The 19,549-nt window shown below is 48.3% G+C and overlaps 2 long non-coding RNA genes across 3 annotated transcripts in view; both read right to left on the bottom strand.

Annotated features, from left to right (window-relative positions):
- LOC130704854 (uncharacterized) overlaps positions 1–17,085 on the bottom strand; it is a 45,751-nt gene extending 28,666 nt beyond the window's left edge. Inside the window, exons 1-2 of one of the 2 annotated variants that reach the window (XR_009005351.1) lie at positions 8,147–11,879; positions 6,837–7,680 (exon numbers count right to left, since the gene is read on the bottom strand). This is a non-coding gene — a long non-coding RNA (uncharacterized LOC130704854). Of the gene's footprint in view, positions 1–6,836; positions 7,681–8,146; positions 11,880–16,873 lie in introns of those variants that run through there. The other variant, XR_009005352.1, reaches the window with a different exon arrangement.
- A 322-nt stretch (positions 17,086–17,407) lies between these two features.
- LOC130704855 (uncharacterized) overlaps positions 17,408–19,549 on the bottom strand; it is a 45,831-nt gene continuing 43,689 nt past the window's right edge. Inside the window, exons 3-4 of the long non-coding RNA XR_009005353.1 lie at positions 18,853–19,164; positions 17,408–17,861 (exon numbers count right to left, since the gene is read on the bottom strand). This is a non-coding gene — a long non-coding RNA (uncharacterized LOC130704855). The remainder of the gene's footprint in view (positions 17,862–18,852; positions 19,165–19,549) is intronic.

Here is a 19,549-nt window from a genome sequence, read left to right as displayed (position 1 = left end):
GTGTATAAGCTTCTTAGTTTGATGTAGTCCCACTTATTGATTTTTGCTTTTTTTTTTTTTTTTTTGGCTTGTGCATTTGGTACCAAATTCAGGAAATCATTACCAAGACTAGTGTCAAAAAGGTTTTCCCCCATGTTTTCTTCTAGGAGTCTCATGGTTTCGGGTCTTACATTCAAGTCTTTAAGACATTTTGGGTTGATTTTTGTGTATGGTGTGAGATAAGGGTCCATTTTATTCTTTTGCATGTACCTATCCAGTTTTCCCAACACTACGATTTATTGAAGAGACTACTTTTTCCCCATTGTGTAATCTTAGTGAATTTGAAGATTAGTTGACTGTATATGCATGGGTTTATTCTGGGCTCTCTATTCTGTTCCATTAATCTGTGTGTCTCTTTTTATGCCAATACCATACCATTTTATTACTATAGCTTTGTAATGTAATTTGAAATCACAGAGTGTGATGCTTCCAGCTTTGTTCTTCTTGCTCAAGATGGCTTTGGCTATGTGGGGTTTTTTGTAGTTAAATACAAATTTTAGGGGGAAAAAAATCCGGTTTCTCTGAAAAATGTCATTGGAATTTTGATAGGGTTTACATTGAATCTGTAGATCACTTTATGTAGTATAGACATTTAAACAATATTAATTCTTCAAATCCTTGAGCATGGGATATCTTTCTATTTATTTGTGTCTTCAGTTTCTCTTATCAATGTTTTATAATTTTCAGCGTATAGATCTTTACACTCCTTGGTTAAATTTATTCGTAAGTATCTTCTTTAATTTTTATTTTTTAATGCTACTGTAAATGAGATCATTTTGTTTTTTGGATGGTTGATTGTTAGTATATAGAAACACAACTGATTTTGTTAATTTTGTATCCTACGACTTTACTGAATTCATTACCCTAACAGATTTGTTGGTAGTCTTCAGAGCTTTCTAAATAGATCATTTCATATGCAAAGCAGGCAATTATACTTCTTCCTTTCTGAATTAGATGCCATTTCTTTTTCTTGCCTAATTATTCTGGCTAGGAACTCTAGTACTGTGTCGAAGAGAAGTGGTGAGAGTGAAATCCTTGGCTTGTTCCTAACTTAAGAGGAAAACCTTTTAATTGTTGAGTATGATGTTAGCTGTAGGCTTGACACATGTGGCCTTTAACATGTTGAGGTACATTCTTTATATACTTAAGTTGAGAGTTTTTAATCATGAAAGGATCTCAAATTTTGTCAAATGCTTTTTGTGTATATATTGAGATAATTATATAAAATTTTTACCTTTCATCTTGTTAAAGTGGTATATCACATTTATTGATTTGCGTATGTTGAAACATCCTTGCATCCCGGGGATAAATCCCACTTGACCATGGTGTATAATCCTTTTAATGTGTTATAGAATTTGGTTTGCTAGTATGTTGTTGAGGATTTTTGCATCTACGTTCATCAGGAACATTGGCCTGCAGTCTCCTTGTAGTGTCCTTGTCTGGCTTTTGTATCAGGGTAATGCTGACCTCATAAAATGAGTTTATAAATATTCCGTTCCACAATTTTTTTGGAAGAGCTTGAGAAGGATTGGCATTAATTCTTCTTTAAATGTTTGGTAGAGTTCACCAGTGAAGCCATCTGGTCCTAGGCTTTTCTTTGTTGGGAGATTTTTGATTACTGATTCAATCTCCTTACTAGTAATCAGTCTTTTCAGATTTTCTCTTCCTTCACAATTGTTTTAGCAGGTTGTAAGTTTCTAGGAATTTCTTCTAGGTTATCCAATATGTTGGTGTATAACTGTTCACAGTAGTCCTTTATATTTCTATAGAATCAGCTTTATATTTCTATAGAATCATCCTCTATTTTCAGATGATATAATATACAAAACTCTAAAGATTCCACCAAAAAGCTATTAGAACAGATTCAGTAAAGTTGTAGGATACAAAAATCAATAAACAAAAATCAGTTGCATTTCTATATACTAACAAACTCTCTGAAAGAGAAATTAATCCCATTTATAATAAAGAGGAATAGATTTAACTAAGAAGGTGAAAGATCTGTATACTGAAAACTGTAAGCTATTGATGAAAGAAACTGAAGATGACACAAATATATGGAAAGATATCCTGTGTCCATTCCACTCAAAGCAATCTGCAGATTCAATGCAAACCCTATCAAGAGTTCCAATGGTATTTTTCCACAGTGATAGAATAAACAATCCTAAAATTTATATAGAACCACAAAAGACCCCAGATAACCAAAGCAATCTTGAGCAAGAAGAACAAAGCCAGAGGCCTCACACTTCCTGATTTTAAATTACATTACAAAGCCATAGTAATAAAAAAAAATATCGTACTGACATAAAAACAGACACAGATCAATGGAACAGGATAGAGTGATGCTCAACATCACTAATCATCAGGGAAATGCAAATCAAAATCACAATGGGATATCACTTCATACCTGTTAGGATGGCCATTATCAAAAAGTCAAAGACATTAGGTATTGGTCAGGATGTGTAGAAAAGGGAACGTTTATACACTGTTGGTGGGAATGTAAATTGGTAAAATCACTATGGAAAACAGTATGAAGGTTTCTCAAAAAAATTAAAGATTGGATTGGAAGAGTTAATATTGTTAAAATACTACCCAAAGAAATCTACAGATTTAATGTGATCCCTATCAAATTATCCATGACATTTTTCACAGAACAAGAACAAATAATCCTAAAATTTATATGGAGCCATAGAAGACCCAGAATTGCCAAAGCAATCCTGAGGAAAGAGAACAAAGCAGGAGGCATAACCCTCCCAGACTTCAGACAATTCTACAAAGCTACAGCGATCAAAATGGCATGGTATTGGCACAAAAACAGACATATGGATCAATGGAACAGAATAGAGAGCCCAGAAATAAACCCACACACCTACGGTAAATTAATCTTCAACAAAGGAGGCAAGAATATACAAATGGGAAAAAGAGTCTCTTTAGCAAGGGGTGTTGGGAAAGTTGGACAGCTGCATGTAAATCAATGAACTTAGAACACACCCTCATACCATACACAAAAATAAACTCAAAATGGCTGAAAGACTTAAACATAAGACATGACATCATAAAACTCCTAGAAGAGAACATAGGCAAAATGTTCTCTGACATAAATCATACCAATGTTTTCTTAGATCAGTCTCCCAAGGCAACAGAAATAAAAGCAAAAATAAACAAATGGGACCTAATCAAGCTTACAAGCTTTTGCACAGCAAAGGAAACCACAAACAAAATGAAAAAACAACCTACAGAATGGAAGAAAATATCTGCAAATGATGCGACTGACAAGGGATTAATCTCCAAAATATACAAACAGTTCATACAACTCAACAACAACAAAAAACAAACCCAACTGAAAAATGGGCAGAACTAGACATTTTTCCAAAGAAACCATACAGATGACCAATAGGCAGATGAAAAAATGCTCAACAGCACTAATTATCAGAGAAATGCAAATCAAAACTACAATGAGGTACCATCTCACCCTGGTCAGAATGGCTATCATCAAAAAAATCTACATAAATACTGGAGAGGATGTGGAGAAAAGGGAACCCTCCTACACTGTTGGTGGGAATGTAAGTTGGTACAATCACTATGGAAAACAGTATGGATCTTCCTCAAGAAACTAAAAATAGAGTTGCCATATGATCCAGCAATCCTATTCCTAGGCATATATCCAGAAAAACTATAATTCAAAAAGATACATGCACCCCTATGTTCATAGCGGCATTATTTGCAATTGCCAAGACACGGAAACAACCTAAATGTCCACCAACAGATGAATAAAGAAGATGTGGTACATATAAACAATGGAGTATTACTGAGTCATAAAAAAGAACGAAATAATGCCATCTGCAGCAACACGGATGCACTTAGAGATTATCATACTAAGTCAGAAAGAGAAAGACAAATACCATATGGTATCACTTATATGTGGAATCTAAAATATGACACAAATGAACTTATCTACAAAACAGAAGCAGACTCACAGACACAGAGAACAGACTTGTGGTTGCCAAGAGGGAGGGTGCCAGAGGGATGGAGTGGGAGTTTGGGGTTAGCAGATGCAAACTATTATATACAGAATGGATAAACAACAAGGTCCTACTGTATAGCACAGGGAACTATATTCAATATCCTGTGATAAACCATAATGGAAAAGAATATGAAAAAGAATGTGTGCGTGTGTGTGTGTGTGTGTGTGTGTGTGTGTGTGTGTGTATATATATATATATATATAAAACGGAATCACTTTGCTGTACAGAAGAAATTAACACAACATTGTAAATCAACTGTACTTCAATAAAAAAAAATTAAATATAGAAACTACCATATGATCCAGTCATCCCACTTTTGGGTATATATCCAAAGGAAATAAAAACAGGATCCCAAAGATAGATCTGCACTCCCATGTTCCCTACTGTGGCATTATTCACAATAGCCAGATAGGGAAACAATCTAAGTATCTGTCAATGGATAAAGAAGATGTGGTAGGTATATGTATAAACACACACACACACGTGTATGTATACAAACATATATGTATATATACATATACACACAATGAAGTATCATTCAGCCATGAGAAAGAAAGATATCCTGCTGTTTGTGACGACAACAGATTAAACTAAAGGACATTATGTTAAGTGAAATACACCAGACACAGAGACACAAATACTGCATGGTCTCACTTATATGTGGAATCTAGGAAAGAACATAAAGTCAAACTCATAGAAACAGAAAAAAGTGGTTTCTGGGGCCTGGGCAAAATATGGAGAGGTTGGTAAAAGGGTACAAAGTTTCAGCTGTAAGATAAATAAGTTCTGAGGATCTGATGTAGAACATGGTGACTGTAATTGATATTGCTATTGTGTAACTGAAATTTGCTAACAGTACAATTTGAAGGTTTTCACACTCAGAAAAAGATCAATAGGTGAAGTAATGGATGTGTTAATTAATTAGATGGGGGAATCCTTTCACAGTTTTTATCATCTCATCATGATGTACACTTTAAATACCTTACAACTTCATTTGTCACACCTCAATAAAGCTGAAAAAAAAATCAATGTTCTGTGGGGGAATGATGGTAGAAGCCTCCTATTCTGCCATCTTGCTGGTATCACTTTAATTTCAAAAAAACAGGCAGTTTAGTCACTCAGGTCGGAGACAGTGCAAGAGCCTCAGTAACCTGCCAGCCACAGGACTGAGACCTTCCCTTTGCATTTAGAATGATCCAGATTTCTGTCAAGACTTTCGACGATCTTCCCTGCCTACCACTTCTCCAGACTCAGCTCTGTTCCTCCATGTCAGCCTCTCTTCTGTTCCTCGCCTAATCCTAACCCTGTCCCACCTCTGCCTCAGTTTTCCCAAGACTTGAAACGCTCTGACCCCTGAGGCTCATGGAACTGTTCTCCCTCATCCCTCAGGTCCCCAAATCAAACCTCTCATCCAAAGAAGACCTCCCTGACAACGTGGAATGTGGGATCTACCTCCACCCTGCCCACAAATACACCCACCACGACACATACAGGATTCTCCTGTTTGCAGAACCGTTTGCTGGTTTACAATCTGTCTCTTACACCTGTAAATTCCATGTGAGCATAGATAGTCTTTGTTCGGGTTCAATGCCATATGCCCAGACCCTGCCCTCAGTAGGCCCTCTGGAACTATGTGCTGAATGAACAAACGTGTCCAAGTTTCACACATGCAAGTGACATTGGGAACAATGGATTCATCCGGAATGCATGGAAAATTAATCCTTTCCTAATATTTAACACATTTTTAAAACCTAAACATCTGACTCAAGAGAAACCTTTCTTCTGTCCCATCTGGCTCAGTTCATTCGCTTCTAATTACACATCTGTGGGCTCCAGGCTGGCTTCTAGAAAGAACCAGTTCCCTTGGCTGCAGACAGCAATAAAGACCATCACTCCCTCCGATCCCGAGCCTGCCAGGCTCTTATCTGCCTTCTGGCTTCCTGCCGTCACCCGTGGCCCTCCCGCCTGTTAAATACTGGCTGCTGTGGCTCAACGGCTCCGGCTCCTCGGGGACAGGTGAGCGCAGGGCGGCCGGCCAGCTGCCGTTTACAAGCCGAATGTGCACCGCGACCTCCCCGGGGAGTCTGGCGAGGTAACGGGAACCTGCGGCAGGCGAGGCGCTCCTGCTCAAAGAGTTATACTGTTGACGCGTTTTGGCGGCGGCTCTCCTCCATCTGGTCCTCCCAGACACACCTGCAGCCCCGCTGCTCCCGAGCCAAGCGTCTCATTTAGCCTCCACGTGATGCAAAGGAGCCAGGGCACCCGGGGGGCACTGCCGCCCCCCAAGCTGGGCCTTGCAGAGCCCTTCCGACGTCCACGCTGTGCGCACCCCTGCTGCCCCGACGGGGACCCACGCTCTCAGAGCAGGTCCGTGCCCCTCTGAGGGTCGGGAAGCGGGGCTCCCAGACGCCGCCGCTTCCCATCACCCAGCGCCCACGTCCTCACCCTCAGGGCTAATCGTTTTGCTCTTTCTCCCTGTTGGTGTCAGGCTCTCCAGCAGTCCCGCTTCTCGCACTCACTAGCCGCTCGGAAGCTCTGCAAGCCCACCTTCTGCCCCCCACCCCGCAACTCCCAAAGCACAGTCGCTGCTCCTTTGCCCTCCACATCTCACGGCCCACCGTAAACAAAACCCCACGTTCTCAGTTTTTTCCTCCCGAGTGTGCCTGGTGTTTTTGCTCTGAAACCCACCACCCTCCTGAGGCCCCCGCTTCCCTCGCAGAGGTCTATGGTACGTTATCACAAACATAGTGGTTTAAGGTGATTCAAGTTCATTACCTTACGGTTCTGGAGGTCAGGAATCCAAAATGGTCTCGCTGGGCTAAACTCAAGGTGTCCGCAGGGCCGTGTCCCTTCCGGAGGCTGGAGGGGAGAATCCGCTTCCTGGCCGGTGGGCCTCCCTCCATCTTCCAAGCCAGCAACGGCATCACCCCGACCGCTGCCCCCCGGAAGCCGCATACTCCTGCGTCTGAGTCTCCGGTCTCCCTCTTATAGGGACGCTTGTGATTACATTGGGCCCACCTGGATAATCCAGGCTACTCTTTCCATCTCGAGATTAGTAATCACACCTGCCAAGTCCCCGCTGCCGTGTAAGGTAACATACGCACAAGTGCCAGGGATGAGTGGACATCTTTGGGGGGCCGTTGTCCTGCCCGCTATGCCCCTCAGAGGGGCTGCCTATCTCCCACAGCCCTTATATCACTGGGCTCCGGGATAGGTGTCCTCCTTACTGTTTTCTGCCACTTCTAGACTCTTCTCCACCTGGCCATTGTCTTCATTTCTTGGTGACTTTAGCTCCTGGGTCCGGGCACTTTCTTCAGCTGTACCTCCTTTTTAAAAAAAATTTTGGCCGCACCCCGCAGCATGTGGGCTCTTAGTTCCCCGACCAGAGATCCAACCCACGCCCCCTGTATTGGAAGGCGGAGTCTTAACCACTGGACCTCCAGGGAAGTCCCTGTACCCCTGTCTCAATTTTCAGCAATTTCATGTTCCTTAAGGAATCCTTTTCCCTTCCCGACCTCTCAATTTCTTAAATTCTTCTGGTCCTGTGACACTTGTCCTCCTCCTTTGGCCATTCTACCCTAGGGCAGTGGTTCCCAAACCTTCATGCATATCAGAAAGCCTGTGGGGAGAGGCGGGAGTTTGTGAGAACACAAATCGCTGGCTCCACCCCTGGAGATTCTGACTCAGTAGGTCTGGGGTGGGGCCAGAGAACCTGCATTTCCCGGCGAGGTCCCAGGTGATGCCTGCTCCTAGGACAGCACTGAGGACCACGGCCGGAGACCTTGAAATCACCAATCACTGTAGCCCCTCCCCCATCATCTCAGTCTCAAGCACCCCCTTGTTGACACTGGCTTCTCTCCAGCACCTGACTCTAATAATCCCACATCCCACCTGCCACCTATAATCCTTTTGCCCTTTGACCCTTTTTTTCACTCGTCTTTCTCTTGATGTGCTCCCTCCTCCCCTTTCCCAGCTTAAATCCCACGGTGAAGCATCATCCACCCACCCAAGCTGGTTAAATCCAATGCTCAGTTTCCTCTGTGCCCGTGAACTTGGCTACAGAAAAACATAAACGCACTGCATACCCGTGACCGCCAATGATGCATGGGCTTCCATCACTGCCTGGGCACCAGAGTCCATTTCTCCTTGTCCTCCACTCTTGACTCTCCTGGATGACTCGTTCACATCTTCTCTCTCTCCTTAAACTCCCAGCGCCTCCTCCCGCCGCTCTCCCTCTCTTCTCCCGGCCTTGCTTCCTATTTCGGGAGGAACATGGAAGCAGGTGGAAAGAGCTGCCATGAGCTCCTACCACCGCACCTGCCCCACCAGCATCAGGGCCCCTGTGCTCGCTTGGCTTTGCCTCGTGATACTTCAAAAACCGTCCTGTTCCTACCTTAGACCACCCCCCTCCGTTCCCTCTCACCTTCTCAAGACATTGCCCAGCCTCCTTCTCTACTAGATAATTCCGATCAGAATACAAACATGCAATTATTTCCCCTACCTTAAAAATAATTGTGTTGGGGGCTTCCCTTGTGGCGCAGTGGTTGAGAATCTGCCTGCTAATGCAGGGGACACGGGTTCAAGCCCTGGTCTGGGAAGATCCCACATGCCGCAGAGCAACTAGGCCTGTGAGCCACAACTACTGAGCCTGCGCATCTGGAGCCTGTGCTCCGCAACAAGAGAGACCGCGATAGTGAGAGGCCCGCGCACCGCGATGAAGAGTGGCCCCCGCTTGCCGCAACTAGAGAAAGCCCTCGCACAGAAACGAAGACCCAACACAGCCAAAAATAAATAAATAAATAAATAAACTAAAAAAAATAATAATTGTGTTAGCATACAGTATTTGTTTTTCTCTTTCTGACTTACTTCACTCTGTATGACAGACTCTAGGTCCATCCACCTCACTACAAATAACTCAATTTCGTTTCTTTCTATGGCTGAGGAATATTCCATTGTATATATGTGCCACATCTTCTTTATCCATTCATCTGTCGATGGACATTTAGGTTGCTTCCATGTCCTGGCTATTGTAAATAGAGCTGCAATGAACATTGTGGTACGTGACTCTTTTTGAATTATGGTTTTCTCAGGGTATATGCACAGTAGTGGGATTGCTGGGTCGTATGGTAGTTCTATTTTTAGTTTTTTAAGGAACCTCCATACTGTTCTCCATAGTGGCTGTATCAATTTACATTCCCACCAACAGTGCAAGAGGGTTCCCTTTTCACCACACCCTTTCCAGCATTTATTGTTTTTAGATTTTTTGATAATGGCCATTCTATATGGAATCTAAAAAAAAAAAATGGTACTGATGAATGTAGTTTCAGGGCAGGAATAAAGAGGTTGACATAGAGAATGGACTTGAGGATATGGGGTGGGAGGGAGAAGCTAGGGCGAAGTGAGAGTAGCATCGACATATATACACTGCCGAACGTAAAACAGTTGGCTGGTAGGGAGCAGCCGCATAGCACAGGGAGATCAGCTCGGTGCTTTGCGACCACCTAGAGGGGTGGGATAGGGAGGGTGGGAGGGAGACTCAAGAGGGAGGAGATATGGGGACATGTGTATGCATATGGCTGATTAGCTTTGTTGTGCAACAGAAACTAACACAGTATTGTGAAGCAATTATACTCCAATAAAGATGTTAAAAAAAATAATTGTGGATCCTACAATTCCCCTTCAACTATTGTCTTATTTCCCTGTTTTCCTTTACAGCAAAACTCCTTGAAATACGGCATGTATCCACTCTCTCCCCTACCATTCTCTCTTGAACTCCTTCCCATCAGCTTCCACACCCACTGACACCACCTTGTCAAAGTCACCAGCGACCCCAGGTTGTTGTTAAATCAGCAGTCAATTGTCCATGGTCATCTCACAGGACTGGTCAGCAGAATCGGCGGTTAAACCCGATACGCTTCTTTCATGTGGCTTCCACTGGGTCTTCTTCTTTTCCACCGGCTTCTCCTTACCATCTATTGCTGGTTCCCCATCATCTCCCCAATACTGGGATACCCCCAGGCTCAGCCCTTGGACCTGTTTTCTATCTGCACCTGTTTCCTTGGTGATCTCAACCAATTGCATGGTTTTAAATACCATCTACGTGCCTAGGACTCCCACATTTATATCTCCTGCCTGGACCCTTCTCCTGAATTCCAGACTCAATTATCCACCTGCCTACTTGACAAACTCCATTTGGAACTCAAGGTGGCTTCTGGCTTCAGACAGTGAGGAAATGAGGGCCTCAGTTAACAGCCCAGGGAGAACTGAATCCTGCCAACAGCCGCTGACTTTGCCTGGAAGTGGGTCCTACCCAGTCGTGCCTTGAGCAGACTCTGGCCTCTGCCGCTTCCTTGATCACAGCCCCGTGAGTAACCCCAAGCACAGGGCCCCAGTTAAGCGGCTCCTGCCTTCCCAACTCACAGGGACTGTGAGATACTAAACGGGTGTTGTTTTCAGTTGCTAAGTTTTGAGGTAGTCTGTTATACAGCTACAAGCAACTAATACACACAGAGAGGTCAAGTAACCAGCCCGAGGTCACACAGCTTGTTGGAAGGGAGTCAGGATCCAAACCCAGTCTGTCCCCTAGAGCTTGTGTTTTTAAACTTCAAAGAATACCACCTCTCAAAATATTCTGCATCTTGAGTTATGATGGGCATTTCCACCAGCATCTCCACAGAGGAGATGGACACTTGTGAGCCCCGTTCCTAACAGGTTGATGGGGCTCTTCCACCCATTCACTCAGCTGCCAGATGTTGGTTCTGAGGCTCCAATCGGACCGCATCACTCGTAGATTTAAAGCCCCATGATGACCTGCCCATCCCTGCACCGCCCAGAGCCAGTGCCCACGTGCTTGCTGCACACACCTCCTGCTTCCAGCCCACAGGCCTCCCCGCACAGGTTCCTTCCTCCCAGATGGCCATCCCACCCCCGTTTTGGGATTCTGGAGGAGCCTCTTCCCACCCACTTGGCACCTTGGTCAACCCCTCCCCTTTATCTTCACTTCCCCCTCTCCTGGCTCCCAACCATCAGCATTTAAACAAGCCAGGTGTCCCCTGCCTAAATAAACCAGAAATAAAGATGGAAAAAGCCATCACCGCCACGGCCACCTCCAGCCACTGGCCTGGCTCCTCCGTACTTCCCGGCCAAGGAAAGAGCCGTTCACGCGTCTTGTCCCGGCTTCCTCTACTGCTCACCCCCCCGCCGCTGCTCTGCAGCTTCTGCCCCCGGCACACGGCCGCAATCGAGGCCACTGGGGCCCTCCTCCAGCTGAACCAAATGGGTTCTTCTCGAGTCTTCCCTTCCTGGGCTTCTCTGCAGCGTTCGGCCCTGTTGAGTGCTCTCCACCTCGTGAGCCTCTTCCTTTGCTCTTGGCTTTCTGGGCACCCGTGCCCCGGTCTCCCTGCTTCCGCCCATCAGCTCCTCGTCCTTTGCAGCCCAAACGGAGGCTCCCCAGGCATCGGCCCCAGGTCCTCTTGTCTTCTCCTCCATGGGGAACCCACCCTGAGATGAACAATGCCCACATTCATTAGCTACAGCTCAGACATTCCCTCACCCACTGACACCCCATGCAGATGGACCTTGGGCCCGTCACACTGTCACACCCAGGACGGAACTCATCACCTCCCCACAGGCCTGCAAAAAGTTGTTCTCCTCCTGTAAACCCCTCTCTGAAGATGACATCTCCATCAACCCTGTTGCCAAACCTAGAATCCCAGGATTCAGCCTCCGTGCCCCTCCCGCTCACCAGCCTCACATGGCAAACTGGGCACACCTCCACCATCCTCCATCTTCATATCCCGCTGTTTTGTTTTTGATCTAGTTCCTATTATGTGATCTCTCCCCAACTGTCCTTCTTCCCCATGAGAAGTCGGCTCCCTGAGGGCAGGGCCCAGTCTGTCCAGTCCACACCTGTGCCTGCAGCACCAAGAGGGGCCAGGCATACGGCAGGCACTCCAATATTGGATGAGTGAAGGGATACAGTTTGCAGTCAGTTTTCTCTGGAATCCTTGGCTGCAGCCTGCCTTCTAAGATGCTCTTCCACTGCAACCTGCATGGCCTGGGGGTGATGGTCTGAGAGGGATGGGGGATGTCTGCGGAGACGCAAACTTTCTCCTGCACTTGACTCAACCAGAAGCCCAGGTTAGAACTAAATCACTCCTTTGGTATCCAGCCTGGAGCAAAGGAGAGAGAGAATCCACTGCAGCAGGAGGAAGGCAGGGCCAGCAAAGGAGGCATCCTGGGCGTGGTCAGCTGAATAGTGGTCCCCAAAGATGTCCACATCCTATCCCTGGGACCTGGGAATATGTCACCTTACAAGGCAAAAGGGATTTTGCAGCTGTGATGAAGAACCTTGAGATTGGGAGGTTACCCTGAATTATCCAGGTGGACCCACTGTAGTCACAGAGTTCCTTATAGGAGGGAGGCAGGAGGGTCAGACTCAGAAGACGTGATGACAGAAGCAGAGGTCAGAATGGTGTGAGCCCAGGAACAAGGGCAGCTTCTAGAAGCTGGAAAAGGCAAACAGATTCTGCTCTAGAGCCTCCAGAAGGAACCAGCCCTGCTGACATCTTGATTTTAGGACTACTGACCTCCAGAAATGTAATAAATTTGTGTTGTAAGCCAGTTAAGTTTGTGGTGACTTGTTGTGGCAACAATGGGAAACGAATACAAATAGTACCTACTCTTGCCTAACTACCTACCAGGTGGGTGCTGGCCACTTCAACGGCCACTTCCTTGGTTATGGACTGAAAACTCAAGTTAAAATCCTAGCCGCCAATGTGATGGTATTAGGAGGTGCCTAATTAGGGGTAATTAGGTCTTGAGGGTGGAACCCTCATGGATGGAATTAGTGCACTTACATAAGAGGCTCCAGAGAGCTCTCTTTCCACCCCGTGAGAACGCAGGGAGAAGTGGATGGTCTGCAATCCAGAAGAGGGCCCTCACCAGGACCTGCCCATGCTGGCATTCTGGGCTCAGACTCCCAGCCTCTGGAACTGTGAGAAATAAGTTTCTGTTGTTTACAAGCCCTCCAGTCTATGGTACTTTGTTATAGCAGCCCCAACGGATGGAGACAGCTATCCATGGTATTCTGCAAAGCAGGCCCTCTTGTCTGCATTTTATCCATCAGGAATCAGAGGCTCTGAGAGGTGATGTGACTTGCCCAGGGCCGTGTGGCTGGTTGAAGCTGCACTGCTTCTCCAGGGCACCTCCACCTGTTTGGGCTTCAGTTTCTCCATTTGTCTCATGAATTGATTTGAGTAGATCAGCCCATCCACCAAACACAAGCTTTGTTGAGTTGTTAGTAGAAGTTCTGGGGGGAAGACTTGGAGGAAGAAGGTTTATGCTACAACATCTTTGGAAGTGCTGAGTGGCAGTTAGAAAGCCTTTCTTGCTTTTTGCTGCAGGCCTTCTCAGAGCCTCTCAGAGATAAGAGTACTGTGACTGTTTGAAAGGTGGACAGTGTACACAGCATTTCCTAACCGACTGACCCATGGGACCATTTTGGACAGAACATTGCTCGGGACTAATCTGGGGGACATCCCGCTCTGAAATGCGGACCTAGATGATCTTGATGGTCTCTTCTCATTTACAAAGGGCCAGGGTTCTACTAGATTTAACCCCCTGTCAGCAGGTCTGAGACTGATCTTCATTCTGCCATGTTCTGCTCCTGAGAGGGAGGCCCGGGTCGAGGCTGCCATAACGCAGCCCTCCTGTGAGTTTCCCATCACTGCACGAACAAACTGCCACAAACTTATGCCTTAAGACAACAGAGAGTTATCACCTTACAGTTTGGGAGCTCAGAAGTCTCTGGGCTACAATCAATGTGTTGGCAGGGCTGCATTCCTTCTGGAAACTCCAGGGTTCTTCTGCCTTTTCCAGCTTCTGGTGGCCACTCACATTCCGCGGCTCACGGCCCCTTCCTCCGTCTTCAGCGCCAGCAGTGGCAGGTCCAGCCTCTCTCGCTGCCTCCCTCTTCCACTTTTAAGGGCTCTTGTGGTTCCACTGGACCCACCTGGATCCCCCAGGCTAGTCTCCTGATCGTAAGGTCAGCCAATTAGCAAGATTAATTCCATCTGCAACCTTAATCCCCCTCTCAAGGTAGCATCCATTCCCAGGTTCCAGGGATGAGGGCGTGGATGTCTTTGAGGGGCCGTTACTCTGCTTCCCTCAAGTCCTTTGCTCGACCCTGAATTCAGCAGAGTAATGACTCTCATTCCTGTGCTGGTTATGGTCTCACCACAGCTCTCAGAGCGGCGGGTTCCCGTCACCCCACCGGACAGGAAACCGAGGTGTGAAGTCACCTGCCGAGGCCACCCAGCGAAAAGCAGTCAAGCTGGGACTCATGCCCACCATCCACCCGTGTGCCCTTGCTCTTGGCCACCGTGGGTGAGGGTCTGTCACCCACCATGGACCAGCTCCGCTCCCCCCACAGTGAGAGCCCCCAGCTGCTTCACGCAGAACAGCGGACACGCCCTAGGCCCCACGCATCGCTTACACAGACCAGTGGCCCCCTGTTCCTGAGCCTCAGGGTCTTCCTCTCTGACCTGGGCCTCCCCGCCTGGTGTGTGGAAGGATCCAATGTGCAGAGGCCCCGCTCAGGCCCCGCTGGCCGAGTCTGTGTGGCTGTCCTCGAGGGCTGGTGGAGGGGCCGTTCTCCTGACTGTGTTACAAAGCCGACAACCGGGGACGTGAACTTGCATCTGCTGAGTGCCTGGGCCAGGTGCTCACACAAGGGCTTGATGCATCCAAAGCCACCTAGAGACTTCTAGCAGCATCACCCTCACTGCACAGCCAGGGAAGCTGAGGCCCAGATAACTGGGTTAGAGCTCCCATTCCCTCACGCGTGCACTCAACGATATTTACGTATGCATGTATGTATGTGCGTATGTATGTATGTTTCATTGTTGACGTTGTTGTTTTCGTTTTGGTTTGGTTTTGGCCTCACGGCACGTGGGATCTTAGTTCCCCGAGCAGGGTTCAAACCCACGGCCCCTGCACTGGAAGCGCGGCATCTCAACCACTGGACCACCAGGGAAGTCCCTCAACAATATTTATCGATGTTGAATATGTGTCCTGCATAAGGCAGGGGAGAGCTCATATTCCAGCTGGAGACAGACTGTGAACAGTAAACACAGAAGGGATGGAGTGCCAGGGAAGTGGGAAGTGGTAGAGGTCAGGGAATGGGGGCTGGAGTAGGCAGCGGGGTGGGAGCTGGAAGGGAGGCTGGTGGTGTGACGGTGAGTGTCAGCGTGTGCCTGGCACCCCACTAAGCCCATTCCAGGACTCGTGTCACTGGAATCACGTCTAGAAATAACAGTCACCCTGCAGGGCAGGTCTCTCCTTGTTTTTCAGGCGAGGTGGGAGGTTCCATGAGGACCCCTGCTGATGAGCACACAGCATGAAGTGGCAGATTTAGGGTCTGAACCCAGGACTGTGTGCGCCCCATGCAGATGTACCCATACCCCCTGCCCCCAGAGTGGACCACAAGGCCACACCATGGGGGGGTGCCGCCCATAAGTCTCGGATCTTTGGGGTCACAGTGCTACATCAAAACACAGCCAGGGGCTATCCTGGTTCCCCCAGCAAGAGAGGAGGAGGAGCAGATGCCCCCTATGATGGGTGGGGGAGAACCGGTCAAGGAGATCTGTTTTGAGGGTCTAAAAACCTGAACCTGGCCATGAACACTAGTGCGGAAACGCACGTCTTCTCCCTGTGAATATCATGAGCCTTAGAAATCCAACTTCCTTCCCCCGTCAGGCTGGAGGGGGGTGAACTCCTGGCAGCTGGAACCCCAAAGTGCCCCCTAAGTGGGTACAGCTGTCAGCTTCCACTTTTAGAAACATTCACGTGTTACCGTGACATTAAATGCTTTCCTTCCTAATAAGCATTTCCCCCCCAGACATCTGAATGTGAAAAGATATATCCTCTGGGCCCAGCCAGGGCAAAGTCTGTGCAGAAATTTCCCTTGATGTGCTCTGTGGTGACCTAAATGGGAAGGAAATCTGAAAAAGAGGGGGATATACGTAGAGCTGATGCACTTTGCTGCACAGCAGAAACTAACACAACACTGTAAAGCAGCTATACGCCAATAAAAATTAAAAAAAAAAAAAAAAAAAAAGAAATCTCCCTTGATGCTGACACCGAGGCACATTCTAAGGCGAGGAGCGTCTCCCGGCCTCTGCAAGACGAGACAGGGGCTCTCGGTGGAGCCCTACTGCCCCCTAGAGGGACGGATCCCGGAGGCCCAGGTGGGAGGAGATGCCTGCGGGCCCGGGGCTCTCCATGGGCCTCCTACAAGTGCCCCGGCCTCTCTGCCCCTTCTCACCCCAGGACCACCTTTAGCCTGACCTCCATCCATCTGCCAAGTCAACACGACGTAGGAGACCCCTGGCTCCGCTGGCCGGTCCCAAAGTTCCAAGGACTCAGCTTGCTCTGCCCAAAATAGTGGCCAACATCCCCTGGTACCTCTGCCAGGCCTTTATGAGGATTTTCAAGCCCCAAACCCTAAAGAGAATAGGTGTCCCAGGCCCCCAACCTGATTCGAACAAGCCCCAAGTCAAGCTGTAAAATAAGAGTAAGGAACTCCAAGACGTTTCAGAGTTTCGCATGATGACTAATTTTAGGTCCTTTTTTGTTTGTTTGGTTTTTAAAATAAATATTCCTCAATTATTAACAAAATTTTTTGGTGCATGGCTCTGGCTGTGTGCCAATAATGTTAACATTTAAGTATTCTTTTAGAAGGATTAGCTATGGCTTATGAAGCAATTACTAGGAACTCTGCAGCTGTGAAGGCTCCCCATGGGTTTACTCACCCAGTCCTCAGGATGGTTCCAGGAGACTGTGTTTTTGCCGTCACCACTTTATACACGAGGAAACTGAGGCAGAGAGGGGTAAAGCAACTGGCCAAGATCACACAGCCAGGAAGTGAGAGGGAGGTTCCAACCTGGTCCTTCTCAGCATCCAGGGTCCAGCTTATGTGTCACATCTCCTGCAAAGCCTTCCCTGACCTCCCTGGTTGGAGCTGGTCCACCCTGACCCACCCCCAACCCTGCTGGTCTTGGCCCCCCCCCCCTGCTTTCTTTTGTAGTTCTACCTGCTGTGAGCAATGGTGTAACTGCTTCTGTTGGGTCTACCTCCCTCCACTGCAAAGTCAGCTCCCAGAGGGCAGGAACTGGATCTGTTTCCATTGCTTCAGTCTCCCCAGGACCCAGCACTGAGCCTGGAACACGGCAGATGTTCCCTCAATATATGGGGAAGGAGGGAAGGGAGAGAGGGAAGGAGGGAGGGAAGGAGAGAGGGAGGAAGGAAGGAAGGAAGGAAGGAAGGAAGGAAGGAAGAAGGAAGGAAGGAAGGAAGGAGGGAAGGAAGGAAGGAAGGAAGGAAGGAAGGAAGGAAGGAAGGAGCGAGCCCAGTTTCCATCCTCAGGAAGCTCCCACTTAATGGGGGGAAATAGGCCTTATTGGCTGTAGTAGGTTGAATGGTGTCCCCCACCCAAATATCCACCAGGACCCTGTGAATGTTACCTTATTTGGGAAAAGGGTCCTTGGCATTGTTAATGATCTTGAGATCATCCTGGATTTTCTGGGTGGGGGGCTAAGTCCAATGACAAGTGTCCTTATAAGAGGAGGAAAAGGCCACGTAAAGATGGGGGCAGAGGTTGGGGTTCTCAGGCTACAAGCCAAGGAACACCCAGAGCCACCAGAAACCGGAAAAAGCAGTGAAGGATTCCTCCCTAGCTAGAACATTTGGAGGGAGTGTGGCCCTTCTGACACCTTGATTTTGGACTTCTGGCCTTCAGGTCTGTAAGAGAACAAATTTTGGTTGTTTTAGGCCACTTGGTTTGTGGCAATTTGTTACAGCAGCCCCGGGAAACCAACACATTGGCCACCCATGGATGGTTCATCAGTATTCAAACACCCCACAGAAGGGCTCACAAGATGCAGGCACTAGGGGCCCATCAAAGGAGCTGCTCTCACAGAGGAGTGGCCAGCTCAGCCCTCCAGGCCTTTGGGGCACTTGCCTCTCCCCCCGGCAGGGATGCCAGACGCCAGGCCTCTATTGCAGTATCAGTCGTCGTTGCTACTATGATCAGACCTTCACAGTATTTTCTCACCCACCTTTTGGATTTCCTAGAATTCCCTTTTCCCTCGGCTCACACCCCTGCCACACGGAGCGACCTCTTCCTCGCAGGTGCTTAACTCACCTGAACACACAAGGTGCCCGCTTCCCTCCTGCGCTGGTCCTCCCCTCCCACCCGGCTCAACGCCAAAGCCGCCTCCCGCTGGGAGCTTTCCAGAACGCCCTGGTTGGAGGTGATTTCTCCCACTCCGTTTCTCCTAGCCTGTCTCTTCCAACAGCCTGTGGACTTGGGGAAGTGAATGCTTCATGCCCACCTGTCTCCGCCTACCGGCTGGCACAGCGGGGAGGCGTAGCCGTTAATGAGAGCCATGTCCTCGGTCAGCCACAGCTTTCTGCTGCCCTCCACCTGGGTGCAGCCAAACTCCTGCTTCCCCTTCCTGTCAACACCGACCTTGGACCCCCCTCACGCCCTGCTCACCACCTCTGGCCACCCGCTCCCACCTAGCTGGCTCATAGCTTCTCCCTCAGGGCCAAGCAGGCTTTGCCTCGGGGCTTCGTGTTCCTAAAGAGACCCCTGGTCTACCCACCCTGACCTCCCAGCTCCTGAGCAGTACCTGACAATGTCACTCAGACCGCAAACCCAAGCGGTACCTGCCTGACAGGATGCTGCGAGAATGGGTAACTCCCTTAGAACAGCATGGGCCGTACGTACGTAATAAGGACTCAGTAATATCAGCCAGTGTCACGTGATGACGGCCACGATGATGACAGTCACCACTATCACTCCGAGCTGGCCCCATGTCCATGCAGGTATCCGGGGGTCTGACGGGGGACGGCATCCCAACTTTGACTCAGGCCAGTGATACCCCCGAGAGCCGTGTGGGAAGGCCCTGGTCCTGGCCTTCGTCCACTGCGTCCTTTCTCATTCTGAGTCAGTTTCTGTGGTGCTGTCAGATGCTTTCAAAATGATGCGAGCGTACTTCTGAGGTCAACTTCTAATCAAAAACGACTTCTAGACGGTGCCCTGGTTTAAAAAGAAAGAAAGAAGAAATGGAGTGAGTCATCATCCAAACCATTTGAATGAAACAAAGACACAACAAACCCTCTGCTTTCCTCTTGCGCCAGAACAGATTACCTCAGTCCTGCAGAGCCCAGCTGGAGGGAATTAAAGGCGATCTCCGGTTCCCCAGATAGGAAGGCAGCACAGCAGACCCGCCATGACTCACGGCGAGAACCACAGGGATGTAGCTGCTTGGGGCAGAGTCTGGAGCCCTTGGAGGGGCCTGCAGCCAGGGCAGCGACTCTGGAGGGGGCTCTGGGGGCCTGACACTGATGGGTGGAGGAGCCAGGAGGCCAAGGGACTGCAGACCCAGGGAGCAGTCAAGGGGTGAGTGTGAAGAGACCCCAAC

This window comes from Balaenoptera acutorostrata, chromosome 15 (genome assembly GCF_949987535.1).
Source record: "Balaenoptera acutorostrata chromosome 15, mBalAcu1.1, whole genome shotgun sequence".
NCBI lineage: Eukaryota > Metazoa > Chordata > Mammalia > Artiodactyla > Balaenopteridae > Balaenoptera > Balaenoptera acutorostrata.
Note: the sequence above shows the minus strand (reverse complement) of the source record. Positions and strands in the feature narration are given on the sequence as shown.